General features: G+C 41.1%; 1 protein-coding gene across 2 annotated transcripts in view; it reads right to left on the reverse strand.

The window, feature by feature from the left end:
* The window catches only part of IL1RAPL2 (interleukin 1 receptor accessory protein like 2), a 392,967-nt gene that overhangs the window by 192,682 nt on the left and 187,448 nt on the right, over positions 1-12,837 (reverse strand). The gene's annotated exons all lie outside the window — the stretch shown is intronic.

Genomic DNA, 12,837 nt, shown 5'->3' on the forward strand with positions numbered 1-12,837 from the left:
ATATGAAAAGGGATCTTTTGATGTTCTGTTCAGCAAAAACTTTTGAAACAGTTTTCTTGATCCTTCACTTTAAAAATGAACATATGTCAGCCAGTTTAATAAAAGATTATTTTTCCCTAAAAAATTTTCTCCCATTATTTTAAATCATTTAGTTACAATATAATCCTAGAACATGCATACATACCAACATGTAACATATCAGAGACTTTTAAATTCAATCTTTTTTTAATGCTGGAAAAACTGTAAGCCTGAAAGTCAACCAAGAATATGACCAAAGAAAAAGACTACAAAGGCATATATCAATAGGCAAACACACTACCTAAAATTAATAGACCCGATGAAATGTGTAGTTTTTAGAATTTATTGATCATATCTTGCTACATGTAAGTGGAACATCTTTACCCTTGACATAGCTACCTCAAATTCAACCAAGTAAGGTTCAAGTTGCCTCTTCTGCATTTACAGTATCAATTCTCAAATTCTAAGTGTTAGATATTCTCATACACTCTCCATTTCATAGACATCTTTAATAGGATTCACTCATTAAGTGATTTTATTTACTTCCTAAACAAACCTAGTGAGCCAAAATTCCTACATGTGGTGGAATATCTGATCCAGTTTTGCTTTTTAGTGGCTTTTACAGCCTTTAAATTATACCTACCATTTTTTCAGGCTTCTCTTGAATCCTTCAAAACTAACTGTGATAAATGGAAGGTTTTACTTTTCCCGTTGCAGTGAATCAGCTTTAATTGTACTGCGACCACATGAACCATGCAACTGAACCGTATTTTAAACCCACTGACACTGACCTCTTTCCTACATTTCTAATACATAAACTTCCAGGTAACATCTTGTTGCAAAACAAACTTTACTTGTAAAACTAACATAAGCTCAAGAGCGAAAGGAAACCCATTACTCCAAACTATACTTTTAATATGTCTACTGTCAGGGGGGTATTGACAGGCGAAGGGAGATCGTACAATACCTTTACCTCAAGTGGTGTGGTTCGGGCTACCTGCTCCTGCCACCCACCCCACAGGCAAACGCAAACACAGCAGCTGGTTGTGCCAACAGATTTCTTCAACAAAAAAAGCCCCCAAACCAAGACATTCACCTGAAGTTATGTACACACAGTTTCGGTTAACTTCCATTTTCTTTTCCATTCTCATTTTGCCAAAAACATCCTGCTGATTTAAATTAAAATTCATTGCTTCTTGCTTTTAACAGCTACTGTTAATAACATAAAATGAAAGGCCAGTAGCAATTTACTGACTTTCCTTTTCTTCACTGCTGCAGCATCACTTCTTCCTCCGTGTTCTCCCTCTCATAGCTTAGTGCCACACCGAACAGGACAAATTTGGATAATCATTACTTGAAAATCACGTACCGACGTATTTGTTCTCAGTGCATGCCCTCCAGGTTTATAACATCCTTCACCATGACCAAAGCCACACACTGTAACTCAAATGCTCTCTTGCCAGGAGCCCATGAAACACTGCATTCACCTCTCTGCACTGCTGTTATACAGACCCAGGCAACCAGCAGCAGAGCTGGAAAAAGAACCCAACTCTCCCAGTCCTACAAACACATTCAGTCTACTTTTACATTAAAGCCTGGTTCTGACATCATTAATTATTTTATACAGGTGGCTTTGAGGGCTTTTACATTGAGCGGGTATCAATGTACTCCATACAGAGCTTCCTCACAAAAGCTCTGTGCTTTTTTTAAGCCCTGCTCTTTAGGCTGGTGTGAGTTTACAGTTAAGGAGCAGTACAGAGCTTACAGCTGCCTTCTCTCAGCAGGGGATGCGAAAGGCAAAGCTGAGCTCTCCAGATGGCTCATCCCTGTTCTCCAGGACGTATAGGTATTCTCAAAGGCACCCCTCCTCCTGTGCTTTAGCAAAGTCACAAAAGTCTAAGCAGGGGCATAAGCTGAAATGAATAGGGGTGCCCAGAACTGGAATTTAGATCCAAACTAATTCAGCCAATCTAATTAATTCTGTCAATCTTCTGTCAATCTAATCCTGTCATGTCATCTAACACTTTTGAACCTGTGATGGTTCAGCAAAGTTAAACCACAGTAAAGAGTAACTGTCATTCACAGACACATAGAAAGCTTGTGGGTCAAGCAGAAAGGTGCCAGTTTTTCATTTATTTCACAAAGCAGAGTCACAATTAGGAAGAGCTATGGAGTTAGGTACTGACCCAATATGGAAATCCAGCTTTGGAAGCTGAAATGCCTCTGCTTCCAACAAATTTCTCCCACATTCACACCAAACAACTTGTCAAAGCACAGCTCAAATGAACACTAAGCATCCTTCAGTGTCATTCAATCTCCTTCATCTTCCACTTGAAAATTTCTTCTCCCTTCTAGCGTGCACTTCTTTACTATTTTATTTTCAAAATCACAACTGCTGGAGTATATAAAGCACAGCGGAATAGATGAAAGACACCTGAATAGAAATTTACAGCCGGGTCATCAGAGTGGCTAAAACCCTTCTCCAGCTGCCCCAGTGGAGAGGGAGGCTGTGGGGCCAGGGCACTGCTGGCCACTGCCAGTGCACCAGTCGAGGCAGCGGGCATGGTGACCTAACCACAGACCCACACCCGCATCTCAAAGAAGAAAAGAAAGAAAAGGAGTTTTACACTAGAGATCTTTTTTCCATTAACAGTATCTGAATGGAAGAATTTTGGCAGCCAGCAGTGAGGCTGACCCCAACAGAGCGAGCACAGCAGAGGGGGAAGGCGCAGGCAGGCTGCCTGCCCATCGCCCCTGCCTGCACCGCCTGCTCCCCGGCAGCAGCTCACTCCCCGCAGCATGCCAGGAGGTGGTAATTACGGAGAGGAGAGCACACAGGGAACAGAGTAACCATTCATTATAGGGTTGATGACATCTGCGGAGGGGAGAAGTCTCACAGAGCGCCTTGACTAAATCTTAATTATTGAAGAAAGACTAATCAAACAGGAGACGACTTCTTCCCCTTGTTCTTTTTTTTCTTGTTAAATACACAGTCAAGAACGTTTCCTCTTACAAAGCTGTAGAGGCTAAAATCTAGGTCAGGCTCCCTGCGCTCACATGGAAGCTGAAATATTTCCTCTTGCCACGCTGTCAGTCACTGGAGTGTGAGCATTGTTAGATTCGTTTGGAGTATTCTCCAAGCTGTCGTTACAAATGACTAGAGCTGCTTAGGTGGAGTTTAGCACTCCATTATCCAGAACAAAGTTTCCTGTCATTTTTGTTGGGCTGGCTCTCAATATGTAATATAATCAGGGTGGTAAGAAGAGAAAAATAATGGCATCAAAGAGAGACACTTATATAATAAATATATATACATTTTTTCTCTGCTACCCAATAATCAGCTGATCCTTAATAAGTGCCTGACTGAAAGCTCATTCAAATTAAATCCTATCCATTGTGGGTGTATTTTACACACTTCCAATAAAGATAATTATTTGAAATATTTTCTAAGATTTGGAGCAGTGAGAGTACATGAAAAACATTGTCCCATTTTTAGCCCAGCTTCAAAAGAAAAAGAGGTTTGCCCATCTATTTGTCAGTCCCCCCACCCTGATAGCATAGCTTCTAACCCAACTGACTAAATTCAATCCTCTTTCATAGAACATGCAAGTGTTCAGGTACACGAGAGCCCTGCATGGGTGAAGGAGAGAGTCCTGATGCGTCCCTCATGGGCGGGGAAACACAGCAGCAGTCAATCACAGTGGGGCCCCACTGGGCCCATCCCAGTTATCTATCCAGGCTAATGAAACTGAAAATGAAGGTTTCAAAATTATTAAGCAAATTATAGATTAAGTTGGCTGACAATAAGTTACTGCACTTCTGTGTTAGCAATCACCCATAGTGTGTACTGCATCTCCTTCCCCAATATTTCCTGGTAATTTCCCATTATTCTTATTTTAAATAAATCTAGTTGTCTAGGGAGTCTAGATGCATTTTAACATGAACCATAATAATTTATGAGCAATTATAGAAGAGCATGTACACAGTCTCTGAGCAATTTGTCTTTCTGCTTGCTGCCACATAAATAATTTTTTTGCATTGCGAATCTGCCTGTAATAATTTTTGTAGGGATCTGTCACCTACAGCAATTTATATCATGGCATTGTTAAAAATGTTTGCCTACCTTGTTACCTGAAAATCTCATTTTAAATTGAAATCATCTACAAATAAATAATTAAAAAAATAATACACTAGCTAATGTATTAAATTTATTGCTCCACAAATCAAGCAATGTTTGAAGCTGTAAATACATAGTCAGGAAAAAAACCAAACCCCATTCCTCTGATACAGGAGTTATATTTTTATTTATATATTAGCCATGGAACAGCAGAGTCCAGGAATTGATATCCATCATGCTCGGGGTTTGCAGACACATAGCAATGATAGATGCACTCCATTAAGGAAGTCCAAAAAAGGATGCAAATTTTTTACTCTTAAAGGAGAGAAATCAGTTACAGCCCATGAATTTTAGTCAACTTGGTATTTTCAGATCTCGACTGTGGAGAAAAGGGAACACACTCTGCATTTGAGCAAACGCAGTAATGCCTTTAATAGCTTTGGCTGGACATGGTCTTCACAAAGGGTCAGGGTGTTTGATCAGGCTCATAACTTGTTTCACATCTCTGGCTTTCTGGCTCTGCTGTGCTAATTCTGCTGTGGTGCTTGCAGACCCCTGCCAGCATCTCATCACAGCCTGGTGCTGCCATATGAGACCTGTCTGTCAGCTGAGCACAGCGTGTAGTCCCCCTGTCACCCCAACTCCTCCCTCCTCCCAGTGCCCTTCCCTCCTCCTCACACCATGAGCTGAGTCAGGGAGCTGAGCCACCTAAAAACTGGCAGCCACCACCAGCCCCTACCCCTATCTGTGAGTCTTTAAGTACTCCAATATTCAGAGATACATTTGCTGGTCAGAGAACACATTTCAAACAAAACAGTATAGTGACCACTTTGCGCATTCTTCAAAATCATGGATGTCACCTCCAAAGCAATGTAAGATCTTTAGATCTTGTAGAGCTCCCTCAGCTTAGCTGACCTACCAAACTGGATGGTCAAAGGACACTCTCACAACAACCAATACAAATCCACTCTGCTGAAAGACATCAGAGCTGGTATCTCTGACACGGAGAGCAAGTTACCCAGCCTTACAGGGGAGAGGGAGAAGCCTACACTGGCAGTACTTCAGAAGCCAGTGGAAGGTGGCCTTCTCCAGCAGCTGAGGAGCTCATCTCAAATATCAAGCAGGGAGGAAAGGAGAAGGGAGTTCAGGTAAAGTGTCTGATGTTTCTTTTCTGTGAGTTACAGTTTCACCCTTCTTTGAGCCAAGCAAACACTAGTTTTTGAATCTAACTATGCTCATATTTTAAACTGCATTTTGGTTAAAAATAAAATAGTTGTTCCCTGAGGGATATAGTAAATCAAAACGATGTATCTGTTAGAGATGAAGACCACTTAGAAAACCACCTTCAATCCTGAGAAAAAAACAAGTTTATCATGATTCAAGCTGGGTGAATTTTGTAATGTTTCTCCTACTACTCTGTTAACAACTTTAACTAAATAATTCATTTCTATCACACAAACATCTAGATTCAGCAATCATCAACCAAGACTATTTTGCTGTAGTAACACAACATCTAAGAAGAGGATCACTCACAGGCTTTGTAGTTTCTCTACTCTGATCTCCACTTTCTGAATATCTTTGAGCAAGATTTAGACTATTCAAACTTACTGGTGAAAAGGTTTAGACTTTCAAGACATGTAAAAGTGCAAATATTCCAAAATTCCTAAATCAAATAATGATGAATGGGAAAAAAACTTCCTTAGACATGCAAATATTTCTCCAAATCTGGCTCATAAGGAAAAATGCATTTACTTATCCTTATACATTGGCAGAATTTTTTCCATATTTTGATCAAAGCTTCAAATTTCTATAAGATGGGCTAAGAGGTTTTTAAGACTTGTATATGCTTCATTTTTTTTGATCAGCTTTTAAGAGCCACAGCTAAGCAACCCAACTAAACGTCAACTATTCCAGCCAAACACTCATAATTTCCTTTGAGGTCAAACAAACTGTAAATATATACCGCCAGAGGTCCAAATAACAATGGATTGCTCTGTCCTGACTTACATATGCATACAGAGCCAGAAGCATTTTAGTCTTATATTGAAAATGCAAAGGAAAGAACATACTAGTAGAACACCAATCTGGAAAATTCTCTGGGGAGAAAGAAAAACAGCTTGGACCCTGAACAAATTCTCAGCTTCCAGGAGTGATGGCATATTAATGAGGTTGAGACTTAGAAATTATACTGGAAGAACAAAAGCACTAAAGTAGTGTCAGTAGAAGTTACTGGATGGGGCATTTTATCCTGTAGCACTTGTTAGAGACAGCTTTTCAGGTGGCACCTTATCACAGGGATTTTCAGGAATGCTTCCTGATGGAGAGAAGAGCAAATCACAGCTGGCAGGTTAGATTTTGCTGGAGACAGGGAGCTCTGAAACACATTCTGTGATGGAAAGGTAATCTCTGGTCTCATCATATTCTTTGCTACCTCTTCCAAGTCTGATGTTCCTGGAGACAGATGGACCTGAAGTGCCCTTCCAAAGCTGTGCTCTGTGCTTCAAGTGGATTGCTCTGCTGAGCACAGAGAAAGAGGAGGAGGGCACTAAAGCAACTGTTTAAAATGCAGCATATTTACCCTAAAAATGAGTGTTTGGTGACCTTGATCTCCTAATCACTTCAGTATCTGGCAGGTTTTTAAAGAGTCTGTGTTGGAGTAAACAGTACAGAAATTGGAACTTATAAAGTGGTTTGGTTTTAAATATTCAGTGTAATGCCTTGATCCTCCATGGCTGTCACTGCGGTGGAAAACAATGTAAAAGGCACCTTGAAAATCAACAGCAGTAGAGCCAGGACATGAACAATAAAGAAATCATGCTTTATGCTTTAATGTATTTTGTGAAGCCCCAGACATGGGTTCAAGGAGCGTGCTCCAGCCTGTCGTGCCTTCTCAGCCCTTCCTGCAGGGCCTGGCCCCCACCCTTCCCACTGCGGTTCCCCTCCCACACTGGGGCAGGCAGATTTTTAAAGGGTTGTGGGAAAGTTCATTTATGAAGTTTCTGCCTCTGCCCAGCCTCTGTCTTTGCTCCCACAGAAGTATAGCCAAGTGGGTGATCTGCAGTGAACAAATTACCCGAACAATTAAACTTCTTTTCTTGTTTGTGGATCTATAAATTAATCCCCATTTCTTCAAAGTCAGCCGTGAAATAACATCATTAAATTAGCACATCTCCCTTTTTTCTTTATCCCACTAGCAAAGAAACATTATTTTAAACAAAAAATACGTTGCTCTAGATTGGAGTGGCCAGATCACTTATGAGACATTACATCTGCTTCTTGGACTGAACAAATAACAAAACTTTCCTGTTAAATACTAAAATTTAAATTCCACAAACAAACAATTCAGGCACCCAACAACTCAGTGCAAACAGAGGTATGAACTCAATAAAGACTGTAAATTAGCTGTTCACCCAGCTTGGAAACCCATCTGAACCCCAATTTTTTTTCACATAATGCCCACAAAATCCAGTAAATAAAAATACTTCCACTGTCTAATCTCCAGAAAGGGGAAAAAAAAATTTTGTTTAACATCTTCCACAATGAATACTGCCATTTTTATGAGCTCTTTCGATTCCTGAGGAAGTCAATGAATGATGGAAAAGCACAAAGAGAGATTACCCAGCATCTCTGATACGTCTTTGGTACATAGAACTACCTTTAGAGAAATTACATAGAAAAAGAAAACAAGAAGAATCAGTATCTAAGAAAAGGAAGAATAATAACTGATTTACATAATGAGTAAAACAGACTGAAAATATCTCACTGCATTATGAATAAAAATTTTATTCTAAGAAGATCTTGGGTAAGGAGCAACACACTAGAAATGTATTTTATACCTGAAGGTACATGCAATTAATATTTTAAGTGCTGTTGACTATACACGAGCTCTTTAAGGACACTCTCTGAGTTGGTTTTAATATTCTCCAGCCAACCACATTAACCCATGGAGACTTTCACACACTTCTGTTTTCAAGCCTTTAGCACCATGCAAACTTTGGGAACAAAGCTGAATTCATTTCAATAATTGATGAGTCTCTCTTCATTAGTCCCTTTGAATAAAGTTACTGAAGGTAAAGTAGATGGAAACCGGATCCCAGATCAGGTAGTTGCAGTCTCAAGTAATCACACAATTAGGAAACTCTATATCCACTGCTTGTGATTCCCAGCAGGGAATTGTAGGAAAGAGCTGTGAATAATAAGAATTTAAAATTAAAGAGAAGGAAACTCTATTAACTTTCTGGTCCCTGTGGGGCAGACGGACTGGTGTACATGCACAAGATTATTTTATTTTTCATCTGTTTTTCAAGTATGTGGACAGTTTGAGTTGGATTATCTGCTTTGTGGGCACAGTCATCTTGAGTTTGGACTGGGTTAGGAAGACTGACTCCCTGTTGAATACACCGGGCTAAATTAATTTCTTCTGCTGTCTGCAGAGGGTAATCCTTGAGTGACACAGGCTTGCTGTAAGAGCTCTTACTACCTCTCCCTGGTGGCAGAGGAAGACTGCTCAACAGAAGAAGAGAGCAAGGAGACCAGCAGAAGAGCCTAGTGATAGTATCACATCCTACCACAAGAGGAAAGCAGGACTCAAGCTATTCCTGTGGATGAGCTACATGGTATTTGTGCAAGGTTTAAGCAATTATTCACTGGGACACCTCAGCAGGGACATTTCTGTTAGTCCAATTCCCCATTTACCATGGGCAACTCATGGCTGATCAATGCTCCTGCCTTGCCCGCACAGCCAACCATGCCATCATGCCAGGCCTTTGAGCAGGAGCCGACTCTGGGCCTCCAGAGGCCTCTTCCAACCTACCTTATCCCAATGATTTGGTCCTGCCACTGACACAGCCCTTGCTGAGCACAATTCAGACACATAACAGGAGTCTTTCACATAAATGCCCATATCTGGGTACGCACGCTCTCTACCCTACTCGTCATCATTTATTTTCTAGTTTACAAAGATGCAGTCAGTCTGTCAGAAGATTACCAAATGCTTTACAAAACTAGTTCCCCATCACAAACATACTAGGCAGAATGAATGTTTTGGGCCTTGGACATTTGCAAACTACTTGATGAACACACTGCAATGTTTAAAAAAAAAAAAAAAAAAAAAAGAGAGAATGCACAACTTTAAATCAGAACATGCTCATGAATAGAAAGGAACAAGTCAAGTTCATCTGAATTTACTTGCAACAAATAACCAGCTTTGGTCATTTGCTTTGTCTCTACACTTTTACCTTTGAATATCTAGGCATACTTACCATTTTACAATTGCTATGCCATTCCTCCTGTTATCTGGCACAGATAATTTCAGCTGCAGTGGGCCAATTACCATTTCCACTTGCATGACAGGTGGACCTCTTTTGAAAAGGTTGTGACCCACGCTCTAACCTAGGTTGTAATTCCTCCTCTCATTCTAATTCATTAGCTGCATGTATGCAACAGGATTTAAATAGGAAACTCTCCTGACTGCAGAACACAATGAATTTCATTTCAGTAAAATGAACATCCACAAATCAAAACAATATTTGCTTTTATAGGACAACCATGAATAGAAGTGTTAGAGAGTTATTTGATTAAAATGTGTCTGTCACTGATGAATTACGAAGTGTTTCAAAACGAGATATTTTTAAACAGTAAATGTTGTTTTTAGGACTTTTGTTTCTATTTAAAATAAACAAACATAGAGTTATCCTTATTGCAAGCTATTATAGTTACATGTAAGGAAGAAAAATGAAGGATGACTGAAAAATGAACCATTAAAAGAGCTACCTGTGTTACAGACATGTCTCTCTAGGTAAAGCAGCAAGCAGTAATGCAGTGCTGTGCTCTGTCACACAGCGTTGCACATTTGTTTAGGTACACCTTTACCATTTACATACACATTTTGTAAAACCTTCCTATCGCAACATCTTACAGCACTGCATCCACCGGCAGCTCCATGCACCCCAGTAACGTATCTCCAGGAGAAATAAGGGCCATGTTTATGAGACCACATGCACTTTCATTTCTCAGACACAGACTGTGAAAAGGGGGCTGTGATGGCAGCACCCCTGTCTGCCAGATCCCCCCAAATCCCAACCCACTTCCAGATGAGTTGCGAGTGGTGGCCCTGAGCAGGCCCTGCCACCGGTACTGCGACTCCTCTCGGTCCCCCATTCCTGGGGCCTCGCTCCTCCCCAACCCAACCCTAGCCCTGGTGATGGCCCCTCGGCGGGAGAGAGGGGCCATTTTGTCATCACCAGGCTGCAGCTGCTCACATGGACACGCTCCCAGGGACTTCATCCGCTTTCCAGTCATCTTCCCAAGTCCTGACTCAGAAGACTCAGACCAGGGCCAACAGCTGACTGAAACCCCACAGAAACCAGCACTGCTTTGAGTTGACACAGAGCAGCAACTATTTATCTTTAAGTAAGAACCATCATAAAGTAGACAGACCCCACACCAGCCCAGTTTACAGCCTTTTCCTCACACTTCCCTGTAACTTCATGAGCCAGAAACAAAACTGGTGGCAGGAACATTTCATTTATTAGTAAGCAAAAGTGACTAACTCCAAATACTTCATTACTAATACATCGTTTGCTCAGAACAGCACAAAACAAACAGGTCTGTATTTTATTCATAGGCCTCCTGTCATCCCCAACAGCCCCAACTCACTCTGCAAAACACACAGCTGCCACGTGTTTCACCAAGTAGCGCCCAAGATAGGGAGAGGAAGATAGAGAGATATTTGAGCTCCAGGCTGAGGCGAGGCAAGGCAAGGCAAGGCAAGGCAAAGATGGGAATCAGGATCTGGGAAGGGAGATGGGGAACCCCTGGCACCTGAGGCCTTTCTTCAGATCATGTCCTCCAGCTGGGACACCATCCTGCAGCCCCACCATCCATCAGCACATCGTTATTAAATCATCACAGCTCAAGGTTAAAGAGGCTCTGAAAAATCATCATAAAAGCCTCCACCTGAGCTACCAATAAACCAGAAAAATTACATAAGTGGAGTCACTATTCAAATTAATGTCTCTCCACTTGTACTGAGTGGTTACTCAACACTCAGTAAGCAATGTGGAGACTGCTCATTTCCTATCAAGCTTCTTGCTCACTCCCAGTTTTTAGCCCTAACCCCCAGCCTTCATTTACTTTCTCAGCCTTGGGAACTGACTGCCATAACAGTCTGAGGACAAGTGTTTAAGTAGTATTTTAGAATGATTAATACAACAAAGCGTTGAGGTGGCTACACCTGGATTGGCTTCTGTTGGGATCATCCCAAAGAAAACCAGTATGTTTTCCATTTAGGAAACCATGTTTTAAAATATGTAAAATCAGTGCTTAAGTTCTTAAACAGAAAAAAACAATGAATTAGGGGAGTCAGGATAGAAATATGAAGCTGGATACCACCTTCTTCCATCTGTCTTCTTCACAAAGAGGGTGCTCTTTTCCAAGCCCAGCTGTAGTTAACGAGTTTGAGGAGTGCCAACTGCTCAGTGTCCTGGGGACTCCCATCCCTGCTCAGGGCGGGCTGGCTGTCCCCACTCCTCGCAGCAGGCTAGGGGAGGGCTCCTGGCTCCCAGCTCAGGGCTGGGGCTCTCCTGTTTCCCTGTCCCTCGTCCTTTCCTCACTGTCCCTGCTAAATGCAAGTTGAATTCAACAACTGCATCTAGTTCAGTGGGGAAGCTGGGGATGGGTGGAGGATTCATTCTGACAGTGTTGTGAGTGGATGCATTCCTAATTAAAAATGTTCTATTTAATTCAACCTAGTCAAATTTGTTATTGCTTTGACTTCATTATTTTTCAGTTCACGGTGACAGATATTTCAGTTCAGATGACAGAATTGTCATCTGTCCAGCTCTACATCTGAAGGAAAAGGAAAACGACTGTTCCCAGCCGGAGGGGAAAAAGCACACAGGAGGCATGTGACCTCAGGGTAGTGGTTTTGGGCTACAGACAGGGAAGTGAAGTGAGAGGCCTCTGACAGTATAACATGTGTTCCTGGGGCACAAAAAAAAAGCACTCTGAATCAGCTCTCATCAAGGTTAAAGCAGAATTTGATGCCAACAAATCAGTTTTTGTTTTCATAAGATGCATGGTCCAGCCTTAGAGGTGTTGATGGTGCTCAACTCCCGCTGAGGTCGGTGCTCCCTACAGAACCTCTGTACCCTACAGCATTGGGTGCTGATACTCCTGGGAGCACATCCCTATGGCAAATCATCTTTGTGAAAGGGGAAGGGGAATAAATCAGAGAGAGACTGTGTTGGAACCAGGGGTATGAATCAGAAATAAAGAGATGCAGACATCAGACAAACTACGTTAAGGGAACTGCTGATAAAGAGATGTTCTTCAAAGATGAAGATACTTACTGTCGTATTTCTGTTAAAAATAAGAGTCTCACAAATGCAATCATATTTTTTCATGTGTCACTTGTGAAATAAATTATATTTCACTGCGAGGTTGACAGTATAAGAAATGAAATTAGAATGATTTGCATATTAAAAACATTATTGTCTTCATTGTAAATATTTCCATCAGGATGACTTTGAATAGAATCTTTGCAAACAGAAATATAAATATCCTCATGCCAGATTTCACATAATCTGAAATCATACTGTGTCAAGTTGTCAATTTTAAGAATTCTCCTAAGCCATTACAAATCTCATTTTAATCTCTCTAAAGACTCATCTGATTTTACATAATTGAAAATAACCACTGCT

The sequence above is a fragment of the Strix aluco genome, chromosome 10 (assembly GCF_031877795.1).
Source record: "Strix aluco isolate bStrAlu1 chromosome 10, bStrAlu1.hap1, whole genome shotgun sequence".
In the NCBI taxonomy this organism is placed as follows: Eukaryota; Metazoa; Chordata; class Aves; order Strigiformes; family Strigidae; genus Strix; species Strix aluco.